This window comes from Corythoichthys intestinalis, chromosome 19, assembly GCF_030265065.1.
Source record: "Corythoichthys intestinalis isolate RoL2023-P3 chromosome 19, ASM3026506v1, whole genome shotgun sequence".
In the NCBI taxonomy this organism is placed as follows: Eukaryota; Metazoa; Chordata; class Actinopteri; order Syngnathiformes; family Syngnathidae; genus Corythoichthys; species Corythoichthys intestinalis.
Window position 1 is genome coordinate 7,303,448 of NC_080413.1, and position 22,324 is coordinate 7,325,771.

General features: G+C 39.8%; 1 protein-coding gene across 2 annotated transcripts in view; it reads left to right on the top strand.

Moving 5' to 3' along the window:
* ncoa1 (nuclear receptor coactivator 1) overlaps nucleotides 1-22,324 on the top strand; it is a 93,298-nt gene that overhangs the window by 15,680 nt on the left and 55,294 nt on the right. The window contains exon 2 of one of the 2 annotated variants that reach the window (XM_057822227.1): nucleotides 9,803-9,981. The gene's annotated coding sequence lies outside the window, so the exon portion shown is untranslated. Of the gene's footprint in view, nucleotides 1-9,802; nucleotides 9,982-13,234; nucleotides 17,916-22,324 lie in introns of those variants that run through there. The other variant, XM_057822228.1, reaches the window with a different exon arrangement.

Here is a 22,324-nt window from a genome sequence, read left to right on the forward strand (position 1 = left end):
AACTTGAGTCTTGAAAAAGAGGGGGTCGTCTTATAGTCAGGGCCGTCTTATATTCGGGCCAATACCGTATTTACTGTATACCACAAAATGATCCAAAAAGGTTATAATTTCAAACTCATGTTGTGAAATTGAAACAAATTTCAAGTTGAAACTGCGAAATGAAATAATAAATGGAGATAATTCCGACAAGTAAATGCTTGCCTTGTCGATCCTGGTTGTCATGGAAACCAACATCCAGGCCTGCATTAGACAGCACCTCCCTCCTGTAACAAGCGAATCTCAGCAAGACAAGAAAACTGTATATGCCTAAAATTGATTCATTCAATCTATTTTTGCCTTGTTCCGCTTACCATTTTCATTGTAAAAATGCTGTTCGCGAGTACAATTGTGATGCACGTCTAACATAAGCACTCCTAACCACGTGATCCTCATGCCGTCCTCATGTGAACTCGCCATAGATTCACACTGCATTATTTATACGCTGCAGAAACATGCGTGCCTTCCCCCTACCCCCATCCCTGTACCAGATTCCTCTAGCGCGTGAATCCTTTGGAAGTGTTTGTTTTGTAGACGTGCCAAAAAGGTCATTTTGCCGTATAAATGTCGCTTCCTCGGAAGAAGACTTCACATCTATATGAGTGCTACACTTTGAAGTCCGGAAATCTATATAACACGATCAAGCTCTTTCATAACGTTCGAGGCCGAAGCGAGTACCGTGCAGACTAGTGATCTTCTCTTGAAGCCTGACTGCTGCTGTTGTGTTGTTGTCATTATTGTTGTGGTCGGGCCTCTCCATTTTCAATTCGGTGCGAGGGCCCCCCCCCCCTTTTTTTTTTTTTTTTTGCTCACACAATAGCACAAAGCCGCAAAGAAGAAGAATGGCATGCCGCGGATCGGGACTTATTTTGTCAGCGATGGCGGTCATCGACAGCCCGGGAGTGACGACGTGCGAGGAAGGAGAAAAGGAAGGCGAAGGCAGCGAGGCGGCAGGGGGAAATTGATCGAGTCTGTGAGACAACGGCAGAACGCATTGTTGCCTGCAAGGCCTCCACGTATGTGCTGAAGCACAGATGACAAGATGAGAAGACGAGAAGTGGTTGAATGGTTGGAATGCGCCGCTAAGCCAGGGACAAAATATAGATCCCGTCTTACACAATACATTCTCTCTATATATACACTTCAAAGTCAGAAATATTTGGCCTGGGGTAAAATTTCAGTATTACCTTATAATGCATTACATTAACACGATTAGTTCAAACAGGTTTAATCCTCACATGCTTCAAACACATTTAAACTTCAAAACACTTTATTCATTAAGCATTCCTTTTCACGTGTTCTCTGTTTTAGGTGTGCACGTGTACAAATAGCAGGCAAAGTGACTCGTGGAAGTTTACGGGGAAACAAAACTCAAGTATATCGAAAGTAAATGTCGTTTTTAAATCGGACACACCCCGAAATAGTGTTTTTGGCAACTGTGCCAAATGTGAGTGATTGGTAAGCTTTTTAAAATGAGGCTTTGTGAAAAATCAAGCCAAATCAACTAGAGAAGGATTTGAGAGAGTAGATTTTTGCCTAAGCAGCCAAATTCAAAGCATCGGCATTGGAATTGACCCATCATACCCCAAAAGGAAAAGGAACTGAAAATCAACAGAAAATGATGTGCAGTAGGGCTGGGCGATATGGCCTTAAGCACGTATCGTGGTAAATTGAGCAGATTTACCTCAATGACGATAAATTCGCCCAAGCGGACTGTTATATAATTTGAAAATCTGAATCAAGGCATGAAATACAGATTAACCGTTTCTCGTTGATTTATTTACCAGCTTTCAGATGAATATGTGTAACAATCGTAAATGCAGTCTAAACATTAAGTATACAAAAATTTATTGTAAACAATAAGAATTCAAGTGAACATCTATAACAGCTTGTATGGCTTGAACAATGTACATTGTCAAAATCAATATGCCTGTGCAAACATATCATTGTAATACAAATGACTTATAGCTTGAACAGTACACTTCAAAAAGACAACTTATTGTTAATGGCTGCTGTGACATATTTACTTAACACAAGTGTTTACTTCAAGGTTTCAGGTTTTTTTTTCCCCAGTGCATTTTTAATACATGCAAGCACACATGAGCCCCCACACAGACACACACACATTGAAGCCGCATTGATCTAATGACACAGAATTAAGCACATAGAGAAAAATAGCTCGGACCATTAAACAGTCATATTAAAATTTTCACTGTTGGATTGTACTTTATGCTGAATGCTTTACTATGACAACAGCCATCAGAAATCACACATAAACAGAGATACACAATAACGTGACATACTAATTGCTGGATGCAGTCCGTGCCCAATCCACTCATTAAGTTCAGCTGTTTCGCCAAGGTTAGAGCCGCTATCCGACTCCTATCACGTTTATTTGTAGCGTTAGCCACTAGCGTTAGCCTGTGGCTTGGCTACTAGTAGAAAGCATTGAAAGCATCCTCTTTGGAAATCGTGAGAACAAGGGAGGACAGCGGGTGAAAGCCTGTCTGGATGCCGCCAAAAGTCTATTTAATGTCAGGTGAAAGTTTGGCGAACCTCCCTTAAGCCACACTCCATCACGTTTGCTTGTAGCGTTAGCTGCTAGCGTTAGCCACAGGGCTCTTGTTTGTTTGGCTTCCTGATAACCGCGTGACTCCATACGTAAGCACACTTTCTGCTTTCTTAAAGAGGAATGAACATTGCCGAACAACACAGAGTCAAAGCGGGATGAAAAGACTATATTTTCTTGTTTTATTAAATTACCGAATTTACCGCCATGGTCAAAATTACGTTGGTCATCGTGAAGAATTTCGGTGCCGGTAAATTTTCGGTTTACCGCCCTGCTCTAAAGTGCAGTGCCCCCAAATGAACTCATTGCCTGGCATTTGCTGCCACTGATGGCCATAGACGTTTAATCCATTTGAAGTGGGAGGGGTGACAGCACTGCCAACGTCCCAGTTCAAATGGTTTGGACGTGTACTCGTGATTAACCCATTCCAATTCCCAGCAGAAGGATGAAAGTAGCTTATTTCCTGATTATTATGACTTCAGTAGAATTTCCTAGAATGTTTTCCGATGTATCGATAAATAAATGTTGGATCGCCATCTTGTGAGATCAATGATCAATTGTTCAATGAACGATCATCGGACATTAATTCGCTGCCCCCCTTTAAATGCAATGGACGTCTAAATAAACGACTAATTTTCTTCCGATTAGTCAGCCGACTATTTGTACAATTAGTCGACTAATAATTAGGGCTGTCAAACGATTAAAATTTTGAATCGAGTTAATTGCGGCTTAAAAATTAATGAATAGTAATTGATCGCAATTCAAACCATCTATATAATATGCCATATTTTTCTGTAAATTATTGTTGGAATGGAAAGATAAGACAAGATGGATATATACATTCAACATACGGTACATAAGTACTCTATTTGTTTATTATAACAATAAATCAACAAGATGGCATTAACATTATTAACATTCTGTCAAAGCGATCCATGGATAGAAAGACTTGTAGTTCTTAAAAGATAAATGTTAGTACAAGTTGTTTTCGTTTTAATAAAATTTGTAAAATTTTCAATCAAAAAATAAACTAGTAGCCCGCCATTGTTGATGTCAATAATTACACAATGCTCATGGGTGCTTAAGCCCATAAAATCAGTCACACCCAAGCGCCAGCAGAGGGCGACAAAACTCCAGAAAACACAAGTAACTAGTTGGCATTGCACTGTACTGTCATTTTAATCTGTTTAAGCGGGGCATGTGCGTTAATTGCGTCAAATATTTTAACGTGATTAATTTTAAAAAATAATTAACGCCCGTTAATGCGATAATTTTGACTGCCCTACTAATAATTTTTATTTTATTTTTTTAAACTAATTTAGCAATGAAATTTTTGTTGGCGTTTTAATTCACAAAACATTTTTGAACACTTGAATTGTTTATTAAAGTACAAATAAACACGTAAATAACAATAATAAATCGCAAATAAACAAGGTTAAATGCTGATTGCACTAACTAGTGCAAAAGAATGGAATGTAAACAGATTCAGAGCCTTCTGGATCTGGAGAAGGCGTTCGACTCTGTGCCTCGGGGAGTCCTGGTGGGGGTTGTCCGGGAGTACGGGGTACCGAGCCCCTTGGTAAGGGCTGTTCGGTCCCTGTATGACCGGTGTCAGAGTTTGGTCCGCATTGCCGGCAGTAAGTCGAATTTGTTCCCAGTGAGGGTTGGACTCCGCCAAGGCTGCCCTTTGTCACCGATTCTGTTCATATTTTTTTATGGACAGAATTTCTAGGTGCAGCCGAAGCGTTGAGAGGGTCTGGTTTGGTGACCCCAGCATTGAATCTCTGCTTTTTGCAGATGATGTGGTGCTGTTGGCTTCATCAAGCCGTGACCTCCAACTCTTACTGGAACGTTTCGCGGCCGAGTGTAAAGCGGTTGGGATGAAGAACAGCACCTCCAAATCCGAGACCATGGTCCTCAGTCGGAAAAGGGTGGAGTGCCCTCTCCGGATTGGGGATGAGATCCTGCCCCAAGTGGAGGAGTTCAAGTATCTTGGGGTCTTGTTCACGAGTGAGGGTAGGAGGGAGCGGGAGATTGAGAGGCGGATCGGTGCAGCGTCTGCAGTAATACGGACCCTGCACCGGTCCGTAGTGGTGAAAAAAGAGCTGATCCGAAAGGCAAAGCTCACGATTTACCAGTCGATCTACGTTCCTACCGTCACCTATGGTCAATCGCATTTTTCATAAAGGGTGTAATTTTAAAGCTATTCTTAGTGTAGAATCTGAATTTTGAAGTATTTGGGATTAACTCCAGAAATCGTTATCTATATGACGAAAATGACATGCTTTTATTTTGAAATGTTCACCAGAAGTATGTTTGCTAAACCGCTAACCGTAAGCTTTACACTACGCAAAAAAAGCACTTTTCGTCATTGCATGTGGTGTCATGCGGTGTTTTTTTTTTATATTTTGTTTGCAAATGCTTTTAACCAGCAATTTTTCATGTTTAAAGTGTCACCCTTTAACCGCAGGTTTGCGTTTTGGAGAAGACTGCCAATGTTTTATAGCAGGCTAAAGTAGGTCGTCTTTTTTTCCCCATTAGCCTCAATTTGGCAATGCTAATGTTTACAGTGTTTCATATTGATGTGTTTCCTTATTTTGTATGTCTGAACTTCACATTCTGATGATTTTAACCAAACGCTTTATTCAAGCTACTGTTCAGCGTGCGATTGTTATCGCCAAGTCAAAAGATAACAAAAATCCCACAATGGCTATGCACGTGATAGCTTCAATAACCGGTAACTAACTCGATTATTGACCATATCGTCAATCCACATTGTTGCGTCATGGGTGAGTTTAGCACACGGAGATCCCTTGTATTGGTGACCTCCCTTAAGGTAGTGATAGCGCAAACTCAATAAATTCTACTGACCCTTTTTCCAGATCTCGCTATGGTTGATGCAATTGCGTCTGCTCGGTTAACCTGATTATCCAATGAACGTAACAGAAACATCATGTCACGGATGATAACATCCTTTTTTTTGTTGTTGTGTATTGTTCAATTGGGTCAATAGAGTACTCTGAAGGTTATGTTTTAATGTTGATTGTGTGCAAGACAATAGATGTCAATTCTGCACAATATAGTGTATCACAAAAGTGAGTACAATCCTCGCATTTCTGCAGATATTTTAGTATATCTTTTCATGGGACAACACTGACAAAATGACACTTTGACACAACGAAAAGTAGTCTGTGTGCAGCTTATATAATGGAATTAATTTCTTTTCTCCTCAAAATATCTCAAAAGATAGCCGTTAATATCTAAACCCCTGGCAACAAAAGTGAGTACACCCCTTAGTGAAAGTTGTCAATATTAACATACAGTACTACATGTCAATTGTCAATATTTTGTGTGGCCACCACTATTATCCAGAAATGCCTTGACTCTACTGGGCATGGAGTTGACCAGCGCTTCACAGGTTGCCACCGGAATGCTCTTCCACTCCTCCATGACGACGTTGCGGAGCTGCCGGATATTTGAGACTTTGCGCACCTCCACCTTCCGCTTGAGGATCCCCCAAAGATGTTCTATTGGGTTCAAGTCTGAAGACATGCTTGGCCAGTCCATCACCTTTACCCTCAGCCTCTTTAGTAAAGCAGTGGTCATGTTGGAGGTGTGTTTGGTGTCATTGTCATGCTGGAACACTGCCCTGCGACCCAGTTTCTGGAGGGAGAGGATCATGCTCTGCTGCAGTATTTCACAGTACATGTTGGAGTTCATGTTTCCCTCAATGGAATGTAACTCTCCAACACCTGCAGCACTCATGCAGCCCCAGACCATGACATTCCCACCACCATGCTTGACTGTAGGCATGACACACTTATCTTTGTACTCCTCACCTGGTCGCCGCCACATATGCTTGAGACCATCGGAACCAAACAAATTAATCTTCGTCTCATCAGACCATAGGACATGGTTCCAGTAATCCATGTGCTTTGTTGACATGTCTTGAGCAAACTGTTTGCAGGCTTTCTCGTGTACCGTCTTCAGAAGAGGCTTCTTCCTGGGGTGACAGCCATGTACACCAATTTGATGTGGAGTGCGGCGTATGGTCTAAACACTAACAGGCTGACCCCCCACCTCTTCAATCTTTGCAGCAATGCTGACGGTACTCCTGCAACGATATTTCAAAGAAAGCATTTGGATGTGACGCTCAGCACGTGCACTCAGCTTTTTTGGACAACCAACCCGTGGCCTGTTCTGAGTGGACCCTGCTCTTTTAAAACGCTAGATGATCTTAGCCACTGTGCTGCAGCTCAGGTTCAGGGTGTTGGCAATCTTCTTGTAGCCTTGGCCATCTTCATGTAGCGCAACAATATGTCTTTTAAGATTCTCAGAGAGTTCTTTGCCATGTGCTGCCATGTTGGAATTTTCAGTCACCAGTATGAGAGAGTGTGATAGCTGCACTACAAATTTGAACACACCTGCTCCCTATGCACACCTGGACCTAGTAACACTAACGAGTCACATGAAATTGTGGAGGGAAAATGACAAGCAGTGGTCAGTTTGGACATTTAGTGATGTTGTTTCTAAGGCGTGAACTCACTTTTGTTGCCAGGGGTTTAGAGATTAATGGCTATATTTTGAGTAATTTTGAGGGGAAAATAAATTAACTCCATTACCGTATTGGCCCGAATATTAGACTGCCCTGATTATAAGACGACCCCCTCTTTTTCAAGACTCAAGTTTGAAAAAAGACTTTTCGAATACCAAATTAATTTTTATACAGAAAATAATTACATTACATCTGAAAAAAAAAATGATTATAACAATATATTTGTGAGAAAAAGCATGTTATTTTGCCTCATTCAAATCTTAATATCTGAACATTTAAATATGTAAACTAAAGTGCACTCACATTCGTAAATGAATGGCTTCTGGTTTTTGAAATGTAAATAAACCAATCTTTTGTGATAAAACAACAATGCAATAACTGCATTAACCATCAAAGTGAAGTCTAACTGTAACTGTAGTCTTGAAACAAATCTGAATAAGGAAAAACATTGCAATAAAATAATGCAAACTGGTTAAACTTGAGTAGCTGAGATCTGTCATGACAGAACATCGCTTCAATGATATCTGGCGCCATGTAGCGTCGTGAATGGGTATGACGTCTAGACCGCGAATATATAAGACGACCCCCTCTTTTTCATCCTCATTTCAATGTCTTATATTTGGGCCAATATGGTATACAAGCTGCACACAGACAACTTTTCATTGTGTCAAAGTGTCATTTTGTCAGTGTTGTCCCATGAAAAGATGTACTTAAATATCTGCAGAAATGCGAGGGGTGTACTCACTTCTTTGATAAACTGTATCATTTGAACCTCGCCATCACAATGTGTGCATGCACAATTGTCCCATTGCAGGACATGCGAATGTTAATGCCCATGACTGTGTCATGTCATATTTATGAAGGTCTTATGACGCCGCTGTTAAATAAAGTGTTACCTATTAACCCAAATAAATAAACAAATAAGCCGCACTGAACCATAAGCCGCAGGATTCAAAATGAGGGATAATAGTACCGGCTTATAGTCCAAAAATTACGGTAGTCTAATGCAATGCAAGCAGTATTGATTGATTTAATACCATATAATTAAGGGTTATAAGAACGATTTGTCATTTCAGAAATATATATCTTACTGCCTTTTGCATTAATCATTACCTAAGAAGCCTGTCTTAACGACAAGTACCTTTCAGTATGAGTTCTAGTACCTAACAACCTTCATTAGGCCTGAAAAGAAATCAAGTTACAGAATGACACCAATTCAATCACTTGAGTCAATCAGGTTAGTCTGATGAATAAAGTTCACATTCACCAAAAAGTTCCGAAGCAAAGCATCACATAGTTTCCATTAAGTGGGAGAAAGCACGCATGCAGATGTAATTACAGGCCTGGGCTGCTGTAATTAGCTCAATAAAGAACCATAAAAGCTCTGTGATGTGTTGGAAGAAATACGGCAGCGTATCAAGGACGTACGAGAATGTTGATGGGATTGCCAGGAAGTAAAGTGTACAAAGTCAATGACTTCGAGTCAGGTTTTTTGAATGGATAGAAATGTCATTATCAGAACAAAAGCTAGGATCTTCATGCAGGATATGTAGAATCTTCATGTACCATATTTTTCGGACTACAAGTCGCACCTGAGTATAAGTCGCATCAGCCATAAAATGCCCAACGAAGAGAAAAAAACATATACAGTATAAGTCGCACCGGAGTATAAGTCGCATTTTTGGGGGAAGTTTACTTGACAAAATCCAACACATAGAACAGATATGTCATCTTGAAAGGCAATTTAATATAAAAATACAATCGAGAAAAACATGCTGAATAAGAGTACAGTGCATGAACAAGGAAATAGGAATATACTGTCCTCACCAGGATGCTACGGCTCGGTCCTGGCTATACAGCGAGCTAAACTCCCAAATGACGATGCTGGACATCCGTATAATTTTACTGAATCAATTTCGTCCTCGATACCAAGCAGGTTCGCATCGACGTAAATAAATGATAATTAGGTGCTATTACAGCAATGACACAAACGGTTAGCATGCGTTCGCTAGCATTAGCACATCGTTCAACCACACAACTGGCTCTAAGTGTCCGATCGCGGGTGAAAAACACAACAACAGCAACAGAAAAGATGATTCACACAGGTGTTGCCTCTGTAGAGATATTTTACAAGCATAAACAATGAACGTAGGTTCGCAGCCGTGTTTCTCTCTCGCTAACTCGCCCACTCACTCAGAGCTACGTAGCTGTCCGTCTTCTGGCATGTGAGCGCTCTTCTTCACGTAAACAAGTGCGAGTGCGCCCCCACGTGGGCGTGAAAGCGCCACAAAGTAAAAGCATGCATTTCAATATAAAAAAGTCAATAATACAATTGAACCGACATTGCCAAAGGCAGAACGCGTTAAAGTTATTCAGATAACTATAGCATAAAGAACATGCTAACAAGTTTACCAAACCATCACTGTCACTCCAAAACACCAAAATAACATGTGAAATGATATCCTAATGTGTTATTAATTTCACACATAAGTCGTTCCTGAGTATAAGTCGCACCCCCAGCCAACCTATGAAAATACTGCGACTTATAGTCCGAAAAATACGGTATACAAGAAAGAAGAAACAGCTGTAAGGAAGTTCCAAGATTTTATCTAATGTTTGTTTTGTGTTTTACTCATTTCCAGGTGCAGTAATCTTCACTGCACCCGCGATGATGCCATGTGACGGAGGGACCGTAACGCGACCGTAACCCCCTCGCCTCTTGTCTACTCGAAACCCCACCCACCGCGCTGACTGGTCGCCGCCATCTTGCCCAGGACACGGCCGGCTGCCACATGACTCAGTCCCTGGAGACCTAGACCACGTATGTTGTATTGAAAACTGATGAGTAGTGATGTCTAGATACGATATTCAGTCTTGCCGCCCGATACGGCTATTTTTGGAGTATCGGATTTGATCACAAGGTCCCATCCGATCCAGTCGTCACATGTGTTTTCAATACCATTGTCAAACCACTAGGTAGCCCGTTGAGTGTGACTACTTCTCTTTAGTACCGAATGATAGTAACCGAGCATCGCGTAATATTTATAAACAAAGTATTTCTTGAGGAGGTAACAGCGGGGCTCACTTCAATACAAAATATATGATTTGTCAATTACTGGTGAAATTATTTTTGTGGGAGGGATGGCAGTGATAACAAATGCTGCCACCCTCCTATTTCAAATTGAATGGACGTCTACTCGTGATAAACTCATTGTCAATCACCGTCAATGGCAGTGAAAGACTTAACTAACCGCAAAGATACCAAACTGTTGTTTTTGGCAGCACTTTTAATTTTCGTCTCAGTCTTTGGACGATAATACTCATTTGTGTTAGTCATATTTGAGTCGTTTCAAATGTGTTTGTCTTCGTCTAGTTTTAGTCGACCCTTACTAAAAATGTTTTCGGCTGTAAAATTAAAAACTTTTATTCCAAAAATACAAAAATAAATAAAGGTTTCCAACTTGAATTTTCGAACATTGACAGACGAGCACATATTGTAGCGTCTACAAGGACAATGCCACATACTCAGCAGGAAAACAGTACATTATTTTCAGTTACCGTATTTTTCGGACTATAAGTCGCACCCGAGTATAAGCCGCACCAGCCATAAAATGCCCAATGAAGATGAAAAAAAACATATAAGTTGCACCGGAGTATAAGTCGCATTGTTTGGGGAAATTTACTTGATAAAATCCAACACACAGAACATCTTGAAAGGCAATTTAAAATAGAAATACAATAGGGAACAACATGCTGAATAAGTGTACAGTATGATAATAATACACGATGCATGTACAACGAAATGCGAACGTGGCTGGTATGTTAATGTAACATAGCTATTAAAAGGTATTCAGATAACTATAGCATAAAGAACATGCTAACAAGTGTACCAAACCATCAGTGTCACTCCAAAACACCAAAATAACATGTGAAATGAAATAATAATGTGTTAATAATTTCACTCATAAGTCATTCCTGAGTACAAGTTAAACTACGAAAAAAACTGCAATTTATAGTCCAAAAAATACGGTAATTATACCCACCTGGACACCACAAACTCTATGTGAACTGTATGTTAAAAAAAAAAAAAAAAATGAGGACGTTAGCATTAGCCTATTGCTAACGCGAACACAAATGCTATGCCAATTAGTTAATCGATTAACTCGAGTAATTCGATGAGGAAAAGCTTCCAATTAAATTTTGCTGCTTCGAGTATTCAATGAATTAGTGGCGTTGTCATCGTTTGTTTTGAAAGTGTTGGCATTTTATTGATTTGGGTCGATATACTGCCCTCTAGTGGCAACATTGAATATGACGTAACTCATTTACACATGGCTGAATCCAGCTGCTCCCTGTTAAGACCAACATATGGTTTTGTTTTTGCTAATATATTTACCCATTTTTTTGTTTGTTTGTTTGTTTTTTTTAATTTTTTTTATGAGAATGTGTTTTAACGATCTGTTAAGAGCATTGTAAATAAATTGTTAACATTCTATAGTATTTAAGCTAGCAGACTTTTGCTATGAATTTAACGTTTTTTTTGAAAGTGTTTTTTTTTGCAAGTTTTGGACTGGTTGACCCCCAATTTACGAGCTTACCGTAAAAGAAACAGAAAACAGAATTTTAGCTTTTTATCGTCTCATCGTTATATAAAAAGTGTTAGTTGAAATATTTTTGTTGTCTTCATCATTGATAAAAGCAACACAGATACCAAAGTTTATTAAAAGTTCAAATGTATGCAACTTTAAATTAGCTGGTAACCAAAGCAATAAGGGACAGTTGATGCGGTTTGTCAGTCACGAGAGAATCTCCGTCTAGATAAACAAAATGCATAGCCGGCTGAAGTAACGGTATCCATAATAGGCTCCCAATTAGATTTTCAAGCCTTTCAAGATTACGTGTCCCTACGTTAATCTCATCCCTTGAACGTCCTAACGCCCCTGCGAAGGGTTCAGTCCAGGACGCGTGCACATGCGCAACACGCACACCAGCCGGGTTCTATTAACGATTCCGATGATGAATATTCATGTAGAATAATAAGTCTGCAAGGGAATCAGTGTGTTAACAAGTGAGGGAGGGAGTCTTGTAATGTAATACTTCTCATATAGTCTTTGTTTGTTGAGACAAATATGTTTTTTTTTTTTTAGATCTTTCATCGAAGTTATAAAACTTCCCAGCATTAAAATGAATGTGTTTTTTTCCTCCAAGGCTTTACATTGTTCTTAATGTTTAAACAATGATTTCCGCCTGGATGCATGGACAGGAATTTCCTCAACAACAGTATGTATTCATATTAGAGCTGGGAATCTTTGGGCACCTAACGATTCGATTACGATTACAATTCAGAGGCTCCGATTCGATTATAAAACGATCATTGATGCACCCCCCCCAAAATTCCAAAATTGTTCAAAAATCCTCTCAGGCTAAACCAAACTACTATTTCAGTATCAAGTTAGCATATAACAGTAAACAAATATACAAAAATAACAGTAAATAAAATACTCCAGTCCCCATTCTGTATCAGCAGCTTTAAACTACATTCAATTAATTTAATGTTGTGAATCAACTGTTACAGCTGTTAAAATTGCTCCCGTTATTTCATAATTTCCCTTCTGTCTACTTTTGTCAAAGTTTTAAACTGTTTCATCATTTCAAGATGGATTCAAGACAAGATTCTGCCGATTTAGGAGTATTTTAGATGAAAAGCTAATTAGGTACGCTACAACAGAGCCTTCTAGAGAGGTCTATCGCTTTAAGATGGCGGCTGTTTACTAATGCCGGAAAGTCTGTCATTTCGCATCTCGGTTCAATAATACATGTTCTAACACTGCCCTCGTCTGTCATTTTGCATGTAGTTCTACATATACAGTGGGGAGAACAAGTATTTGATACACTGCCAATGGGCAAACCCATTGGCAGTGTATCAAATACCTGTTCTCCCCACTGTATATGATATCTACTGTAGCCGTATGTTTGTAGCAACTAGCAACTGGGCGTTGTATGTAGCGGCTGTCGGCCCCAGTCAGGTATGATTGTTTTTTAATCAAGCGGCATGAGTTGAACATGATATTTACTCTCGGTTCATTCCTAATTGCGTCCCAAAGACCGCGCTGACTGTTTATCTCCGTTTTACTTGGTATAATTCAATAATCGGAATTTGGATGTTTGTGAATCCTTCTCGAATCTTCCACAGCCGAATCGCGAATAATCTAAGAATCGGAAATTTCGCACGCCTCTAATTCATATGTGAAAGCATTATAGTCCGTTTTTAAAGCATTCGGTGGTGCCTTGAGATGTAAGTTTTTGGAGATGAGACTCGTCATTTGGTTGATTAAATTGTGAATCAAATGGGAACCGTAATATCTTACAGGTAAATCGTCACTATCTTACAGTAATTTTTTTAACAAAAATTGATTGTAAATATAAGTATTCGTCAAAATTGTCCTTTGTTTCCTGAAAAATCTGAAATATTTGAGGAAAAAGCGGCATGGAAAATGAATGAATAATTTTTTAAGGCGTTAAGATCGGTTCTGTCCATTACTTTTACTGACAGAATACAGTGCCCTTCCATAATTATTGGCACCCCTGGTTAAGATGTGTTTTTTAGCTTCTAATAATTTTTTAAATTCAAATAATATGGGACCTTAATGGAAAAAAAGAGAAAAATCCAACCTTCAATCCAAGTGCATGTATTCAGTGGGGAAAAAATTCCACATAAAGAAATAATTATTTGACATCAAATAATGTGTGTCACAATTATTAGCACCCCTGGTGTTAATACTTTGTACAAGCCCCTTTTGCCAACAAAACAAGGTCTGGGGACTGAGATGGCCATGGGAGGAGCTTGATTTTGTGTCTGGTGAACCATTTCTGTGTAGATTTGGCCATATGTTTAGGGTCATTGTCTTGCTGAAAGACCCAGTGACGACCCATCTTCAGCTTTCGGGCAGAGGGCAACAGATTTTGATTTAAAATGTCCTGGTATTTCAAAGCATTCATGATGCCATGCACCCTAACAAGGTTCCCAGGGCCTTTGGAAGAGAAACAGCCCCACAACATCACTGACCCACCCCCATACTTCACAGTGGGTATGAGGTGCTTTTCAGCATGCGCATCTTTCGTGGCACGCCAGACCCACTTAGTGTTTGTTGCCAAAAAGCTCAATCTTGGTCTCATCTGACCAAAGCTCACGGTCCCAGTTGAAGCCTGGGACCGTGTGTATTTTTGTGCTGTTTTTCTGGATTTTGTTTGATTTTGCAAGGCCCACAGAAAATTCTATTTTCTATTGTTCTAAGTTCTATTGCTATATAAACATGGAACCCACCAAAAGAAAGACTAGACTCTCTTCTTTCAGCAGAAAAAAAGTTATTTCATATCTTTTTCCATTCTTTAGAAATCAGCATTAGAAAATATCTTAGCTTGAGCAATTTTCCAATTTCTGATGAAAAAACCGAGAAATTGAGCCTTTTGTGAAAGCATACATTTCAAACATAACTTTGACTTATACACAGCTATTTTTTGCTTTAGTTACATCCCAAACATCTGAATAATGTTTTCTTTTTAAAAAATAAGATAAACAACAAGACAAATAGAGCTTTTGATAGCAAAGTAACAATTTTTTTCCACATAACTAACTGAAAGATGATGCTGTTCTGGCTGCGACAGCCGGTTAAACTTTTCCCTCATCGCCGTCTGTCTCATAAAGATGAATTTTTTTGAGTCCCTGCGGGCTCTGCTCGCGAGCAGCACGAACGCAACGTCGGTCGTCCAGCGCCTGGCATCCCGGGCCTCCTACTGTTTGTTCTGCTTGGTCGTCCGCCGCCTGGCATCCATTCGGTCGTGTTCTGCCGGCGGCCGCCCGTGCGGTTTGGTCTTTCGTTGCCGTTGAATTGCGTGAGTCTTACCAAATGCGCTACTGCCCTCCAGTGGCCAGTTTTATTGCTTTAAAATGGATTTTCAGCTTTGTGCTTTGGAGGTAAATTGAATCACGACCCAGAGATGCCTTTTTTGGAGAAAAAAACAAAAACAAAACACAAACGTAAAAGACGTATAAATACGCTTTTGGGACACTGAAACATACAATAGAATACAATACAATACAATAGAATGTATTTATACGTTTTTGGGAGCAAATGAGTTAACAAATGCCATTTTCGTGTGAAATTTGGTGCGTAGTGGCTTACAGTCAGGTGCGCCTTTAGTGTGAAAATTATGGTAAATTTTGAGGCCTGACTTTGAATGGTCATCTTTCAATGTCATTCTTCGATTCGCCCTTTCCAGTCAAAATGGATTGTACGTCTTAATCATTAAAGAGCATACAACAGGAGAAAAAAAGTCTTAACTAGCATTATTATGTGAATTAGAATCATATTTTGAGACGATTCGACTATATACAACAATTTCGCAAAGCGCAGATGACGAGAAATTAGTTTTTTAATCTGCCGGTTAGCCACGCCTACCGTTATAGGGCTCTAGCGTCCCCAACAGGTGGATGACGTCAGCGGGTGACTGGGCTCATCGGTTTTACTATTCAGCCCATTCAGGGGGAATTATTCAAAACGAGGAAAACGCGACGAAGAGAGCCGCAAAATGTCATTGTCAGTCTCTCTACTCCAATATTTTTACAGGATATTCTTTTTATCCAAGTATTTTTCCCCAATAGCTAAATAAATGGCTTGAGAAGGGCCAGTCAGCCCGTCGAGGGGGAACTATTCACAACGAGGAAAACGCGACGAAGAGAGCTGCAAAATGTCATTGTTTCTGTCTCTTTACTTCAATATTTTCTACAGTATATTCTTTTTATCCAAGTATTTTCCCCAACTGCCTAATAAATAGCATGGTCATGACAAATAACAGTCTTGTGCTAAATGGAATATGAAATAATAAAAATGCACTTATTTAGGACGACATGGCAAAATTACTCCATATTGGGCAAAACTGTCGACTTCACCTTTACTGTCGCACCTCCCGAACGATATTTTATGACACCTAAATCGGACATATGTCATTTCCCTTTCCCGGCTTTGGAGAATGTAAACAAACCAAGAGGCGTGACAGTTAGCCGACATGTTAACGCGAACCGAGTGATGTTTCAAAGTCTTCGAAGCGGAAAATCACACATAACTAGCCCGGATTATTTGACATGACGACTGGGTTGTCGATTGTCTTCGCGGATCGGCAAACCGCCAGGCGGAGAGCAATTTACAGTTCGTTCCCCGGAGGAGGGCGGCTGCAGTTGTTGTGCAGCTAACGTGCAGCCAATGTGCACGAAGAGAGCTTTTTACATGCCTATCAATGATCAAACGTAAGTAGTCCTTTATTTAAAGAAAGTTGTGTTTACTTTGTAATCGCTGTATTCGTATGTGACATAATACAAAACAAGATGTTTACTCTCTTCCTTGTAAGTCCAATGGTCCCACAGTAGTAGGGCTTGTTTTGGCATATATCCACGGCGAATGGGAACCTTTTCAAACTCCAAAAAGGCGCACACGCCTCTCCCTCATAAAGCAAGGTTTTTCTGCAGCTGTTTGGCTGGCGTGATGCGCAAAATAAACGTATTAATCCACAAAATCAGCTGAATCCTTAGTCCTCATACACAACAGTACCGCTGTTTAGTGAAGAGGATGCCTTCACCCGTACACGCCACAGCGCCCTCCTCCTCAATGCAAGACCGAAGCCGGAAGTCACTCATTTTCATGCCGCGGGATTCAAAAAACTAAATAAATATAGCGATCGCTTCCACACACATCCAAGCGGTCCATATCATTCAGGAGCATAAAATACCGCGTGTATTATGAAATAAACATGCTTTTTCGTGTCACATGCACTTTAATGCCAGCCAATGATTTAATTTCCATTTAAGGTCAGTCTTTATCTTTGTCGTCTTATGCCAAGTACCGCCAAGTTGAAAACAGTTGAGACCTCATCTGAAAGCTCCCAGAAAAGGGAAACCTGGACGCGTGCCGTTTTGAATAATTTCCTATGTGTAAATTATGCATTCGGACAGGACGGTGAGAAAATATAATCGGTGAGCTCAATGATGCAATGAGATGTGCATCGGGTCCTTGTGCATGTTGTCGTTCATCAATTGCACACTAACGGCCAAATCAGTTTCCCCATTGATTAAACCGTGAACGCACTGACCCAAAACCCAACCTCACGCACGACGCGTTCGCCAATCGGAACTATTCATGTGAGTCGACTGATCGTGCAAGCGGGCGAGCGGGGAGTCAGCGGGTGCAGTGCAGCCTTATTTAACCGAGGCCGTGTATACGTTCCATATGTCCTATATCCGTGAGGGTGGGCCTTAGCAACAGTGACTGAGCATTCTCACGGATTGCACCAACCCCCAGGGTTTTCTAGAAAAGTACCGCAAAACCTTGCAGTCAACTTTGCATGTCTTTCAGGACTCGTGCCCCAATTGGAGATCAAACAGTATTTTAAAAAGAAGCTAGTAAACGGAAAAATTGCGTAAGACGGTGTTCTATGATATAAAAGAACTGTGAATCTAAGACAAAAGATAAGTTTGAAACGATAATTAGCCCTTTTATCCTTTACGTTAGTGACATGTCATAGGAGTCAAAGCTTTGCAACATCATTTACACGTCAGCAGGGTAGTTTTAATCCATTCAGAAATTAAAAAAAGCTAATTGCACAGTCATTCCAATGTGGAAGAGCCTGTTGCAAAAGAAAAACGAATAAATGTGCGAATTAAGTATTTAAACGGCAATTTAGTGTACACTACACGATAACAGGGTGAGTATCTATGCACATATATTTTATACAATTAACAATACTAAGAATTTCAATTGGAGTGTTTTATTGATTTGTCAGTTTTTTTCCTGTGGCTTAATTTGGCTTGCAGTATCAAGCTACTTTATTGAAGAAGTGCTAAGTTATTTTAAAAGCATGGAAACAGTCGTTAGTAGACTGATGGCTAACCGTGGAGGCGTGTTTGTGTTCTCATGTAAATTGTTTGTAAGTGTATGTAAAGTGGGGCAGATAAGTATTTAGTCAACCACTAATTGTGCAAGTTCTCCCACTTGAAAATATTAGTGAGGCCTGCAATTGTCAACATGGGTAAACCTCAACCATGAGAGACAGAATGTGGGTAAAAAAACAGAAAATCAAATTGTTTGATTTTTAAAGAATTTATTTGGAAATCATGGTGGAAAATAAGTATTTGGTCAATACCAAAAGTTCATCTCAATACTTTGTAATGTACCCTTTGTTGGCAATAATGGAGGCCAAACGTTTTCTGTAACTCTTCACAAGCTTTCCACACACTGTTGCTGGTATTTTGGCCCATTCCTTCATGCAGATCTCCTCTAGAGCAGTGGTGTTTTGGGGCTGTCGTTGGGCAACACAGACTTTCAACTCCCTCCACAGATTTTCTATAGGGTTGAGATCTGGAGACTGGCTAGGCCACTCCAGGACCTTGAAATGCTTCTTATGAAGCCACTCCTTTGTTGCCCTGGCTGTGTGTTTGGGATCATTGTCATGCTGAACGACCCAGCCACGTCTCATCTTCAATGCCCTTGCTGATGGAAGGAGATTTTCACTCAAAATCTCTCGATACATGGCCCCATTCATTCTTTCCTTTACACAGATCAGTCGTCCTGGTCCCTTTGCAGAAAAACAGCCCCAAAGCATGATGTTTCCACCCCCATGCTTCACAGTGGGTATGGTGTTCTTCGGATGCAATTGAGTATTCTTTCTCCTCCAAATACGAGAACCTGTGTTTCTACCAAAAAGTTCTATTTTGGTTTCATCTGACTATAACACATTCTCCCAGTCCTCTTCTGGATCATCCAAATGCTCTCTAGCGAACCGCCGACGGGCCTGGACATGTACTGGCTTCAGCAGGGGGACACGTCTGGCAGTGCAGGATTTGAGTCCCTGGCGGCGCATTGTGTTACTGATAGTAGCCTTTGTTACTGTGGTCCCAGCTCTCACTAGGTCCACCCGTGTGGTTCTGGGATTTTTGCTCACCGTTCTTGTTATCATTTTGACGCCACGGGGTGAGATCTTGCATGGAGCCCCAGATCGAGGGAGATTACCAGTGGTCTTGTATATCTTCCATTTTCTAATAATTGCTCCCACAGTTGATTTCTTTACACCAAGCGCTTTACCTATTGCAGAATAAGTCTTCCCAGCCTGCTGCAGGTCTACAATTTTGTCTCTGGTGTCCTTCGACAGCTCTTTGGTCTTGGCCATAGTGGAGTTTGGAGTGTGACTGACTGAGGTTGTGGACAGGTGTCTTTTGTACTGATAATGAGTTAAAACAGGTGCCATTAATACAGGTAACGAGTGGAGCCTTGTTAGACCTCGTGAGAAGAAGTTAAACCTCTTTGACAGCCAGAAATCTTGCTTGTTTGTAGGTGACCAAATAATTATTTTCCACTCTAATTTGGAAATAAATTCTTTAAAAATCAAACAATTTGATTTTCTGATTTTTTTCCCCCACATTCTGTCTCTCATGGTTGAGGTTTACCCATGTTGACAATTACAGGCCTCTGTAGTCTTTTCAAGTAGGAGATCTTGCACAATTGTTGGTTGACTAAATACTTATTTGCCCCACTCTACCTTGACTTGCACATTCCTAGACTTCATATATAAGTTCATAATTATCACTGGATTTTGATTCGGATAAATACCGTATTTTCGGACTATAAGTCACAGTTTTTTTCATAGTTTGGCTCCGGGTGCGACTTTAACTCTGAAGCGACTTATATGTGAAATTAACACATTATATCGTTTCACATGTTATTTTGGTGTTTTGGAGTGACACTGATGCATACCTGTCAAGTTGTATGGTTTCGGCGTAATTTGTACAAGTGAGCACTGATTTTTAAATGTGTATGCTGTACGTTCAAAATCTGTACGTTTTTCGTGCATTACGTTTTTTTTTTTATTCTCCGTTCGGATTTTGTCACCGTTACTATGCGTTACTACGTTGGTAGAATGACGTGAGAAAAGTCAGAGACACGGAGAAAGAAGAGCGGGAGTGGGAAAGAGGGAGTTGTGACGCCGTTGCAAACGCGATGCTAGGCTAGATGGTTCCAATAATACCTGACTGTAGCCGACAGCCTACAAACTATGCCCACATGATGCTACGCTAGATATCATATTTATATGAGCTACATGCGAAATGATACACCTGCCGGCGTTGGTAAACAGCCGCCATCTTAAAGCAGTAGACTTCTCAGAAAGGCTCTGCTGTAGTGAACCTTCCTAGTGAACCCAAGTAACCTTTTATATAAAATACTCCTAAATCGGCAAAATCTTGACTTGAATCTATCTTTAAATGATGAAACAGTTTTAAAACTTTCACATGTCGAAAGCAGACAGAAGTGAACTAATGCAAAAATGGGAGCAATTTTAACAACTTTAATGGTTGATTTACAACATTATATGACTTCCAAACATAGCAAAGGTTACTATGTTTGTTTTTATAAATGGAAAAAAAACGTGAAAGTTAACACCAGTTACTTTGCCAAGTAACTAATTACTCTTACATTCAGGTAACTGAGTTACTAAATTACTTTTTGGGAGAATTAATTTGTAACTGTAATTAATTACTTTTTTAAAGTAAAATTAACAACAATGGTCATAAAGATGCAGTCTTCAGAATGAAAACGACCTAGATATGTTTTTTTCCTCTTCGTTGGGCATTTTGTGGCTGGTGCGACTTATACTCAGGTGTGACTTATAGTCCGAAAAATACGGTAAATCAAATTGCAAGAATAAATGCTACTTGTATTGAATATTGGCAGTCATTTTGGGTGAAAATATCACACTTTTAAAACTCTGTTATTGTATTTTAAAGCTATGAAGGGCGCAGCTCTTCATGAGTGCGTTTGTGTTTTAACAGTTTGAGTTAGTAAATAAGCACGTCAGTCAGCTCTATAGAAACCAGGCAGGCATCCCAGCCTCTGCCTCGCATTCCCAGCCGGGTTCCCGACGTCACGCAGGGCCCCAAAGGAGCTTAAATAATGAAGTGGGACCTATTGAAAGTTTGAATGTACATTGAGAAGATTAAGAAGGACAATGTCGTAAGTGTTTAAGCGTGTTCCTTCCTTCCTTCCCCTGGCTCCCACCAATGTTAACCCACAGTCCTGGTCGCCAGGTGGTCTCGTCCTGGCTGGCAGGTGCTTTTCATAAAATGCCATTTCTAAGTTTTGTGGGGGGTGAACTTGTCAGATGCAGAAGCTGTGCTACGTGCGTTGTATTTTTTTCCTACCATTTCAATGACTAGCATTGGGCATATGTGGCCTCATGAAGCATTGTTGCACAGCCCAAAAAATATATGTGGAATCATAAAATTTAGCAGGATTTTCAGATTGTTTTAAGGATCTGAAAAAAAAATCAAGACATTAAATTAATTTTTTTTTTTTTTTTTTTTTTTTTTTTTTTTTATAATTATAGTGGAGGATTGAAAAACATTTTTTAAAATTATTATTTTGGTGGTGTTTTTTTTTTTTTTTTTGCCAAAAAGGAAATCTATCAATTAGTTATTCAATATATTATTCCATCAGAAAGAGAGAAGTTATGACTTTGTATTTGATGGCTGACAGTACAAATAAGGGGATGGATAAATATATTTCAGACAGAATTGCACTTTAATTATGTCACTTTTCTTCAACATTAACTCTTCTGAAAACTTTATATGGGATATTTTTGGTGATGTAGGTCACAATATTAACTGATTGGCTACCATTGACGGTCATAGATGTCCAATCATATGGGTCTTTTCTAGCGATGCACGATAATATCGGTCACCGAGAATTATCGGCCGATAATGGCAATTATGACGTCACACAGATAATCCAGATAAAACGAAATTCAACCGATAGTGATATCCGATAATTATATACTTGATTTAGCCTCCAAATGTGCGCAATCAACAGTTTTGTCCAATTCTGCTAGTTTTAAGGAGGCGTTTTTGCAGTGTAGTAATGTGATATATGTTAGGAATGGCTTACTTTTAAAGGCATTTTTGTGCAACTTGGGTGTTTACTTTCTAAGTAATTGTTGCCATTACCATTACACAACGTCATTGCCATTGTTTAGTTGTTGGAATTTACTACTTGTTCACATTTGATGTGGAAAAAAATAGCACTAAATTACATTTTTGCACAGTAACATTTGATCTTTGTATACTT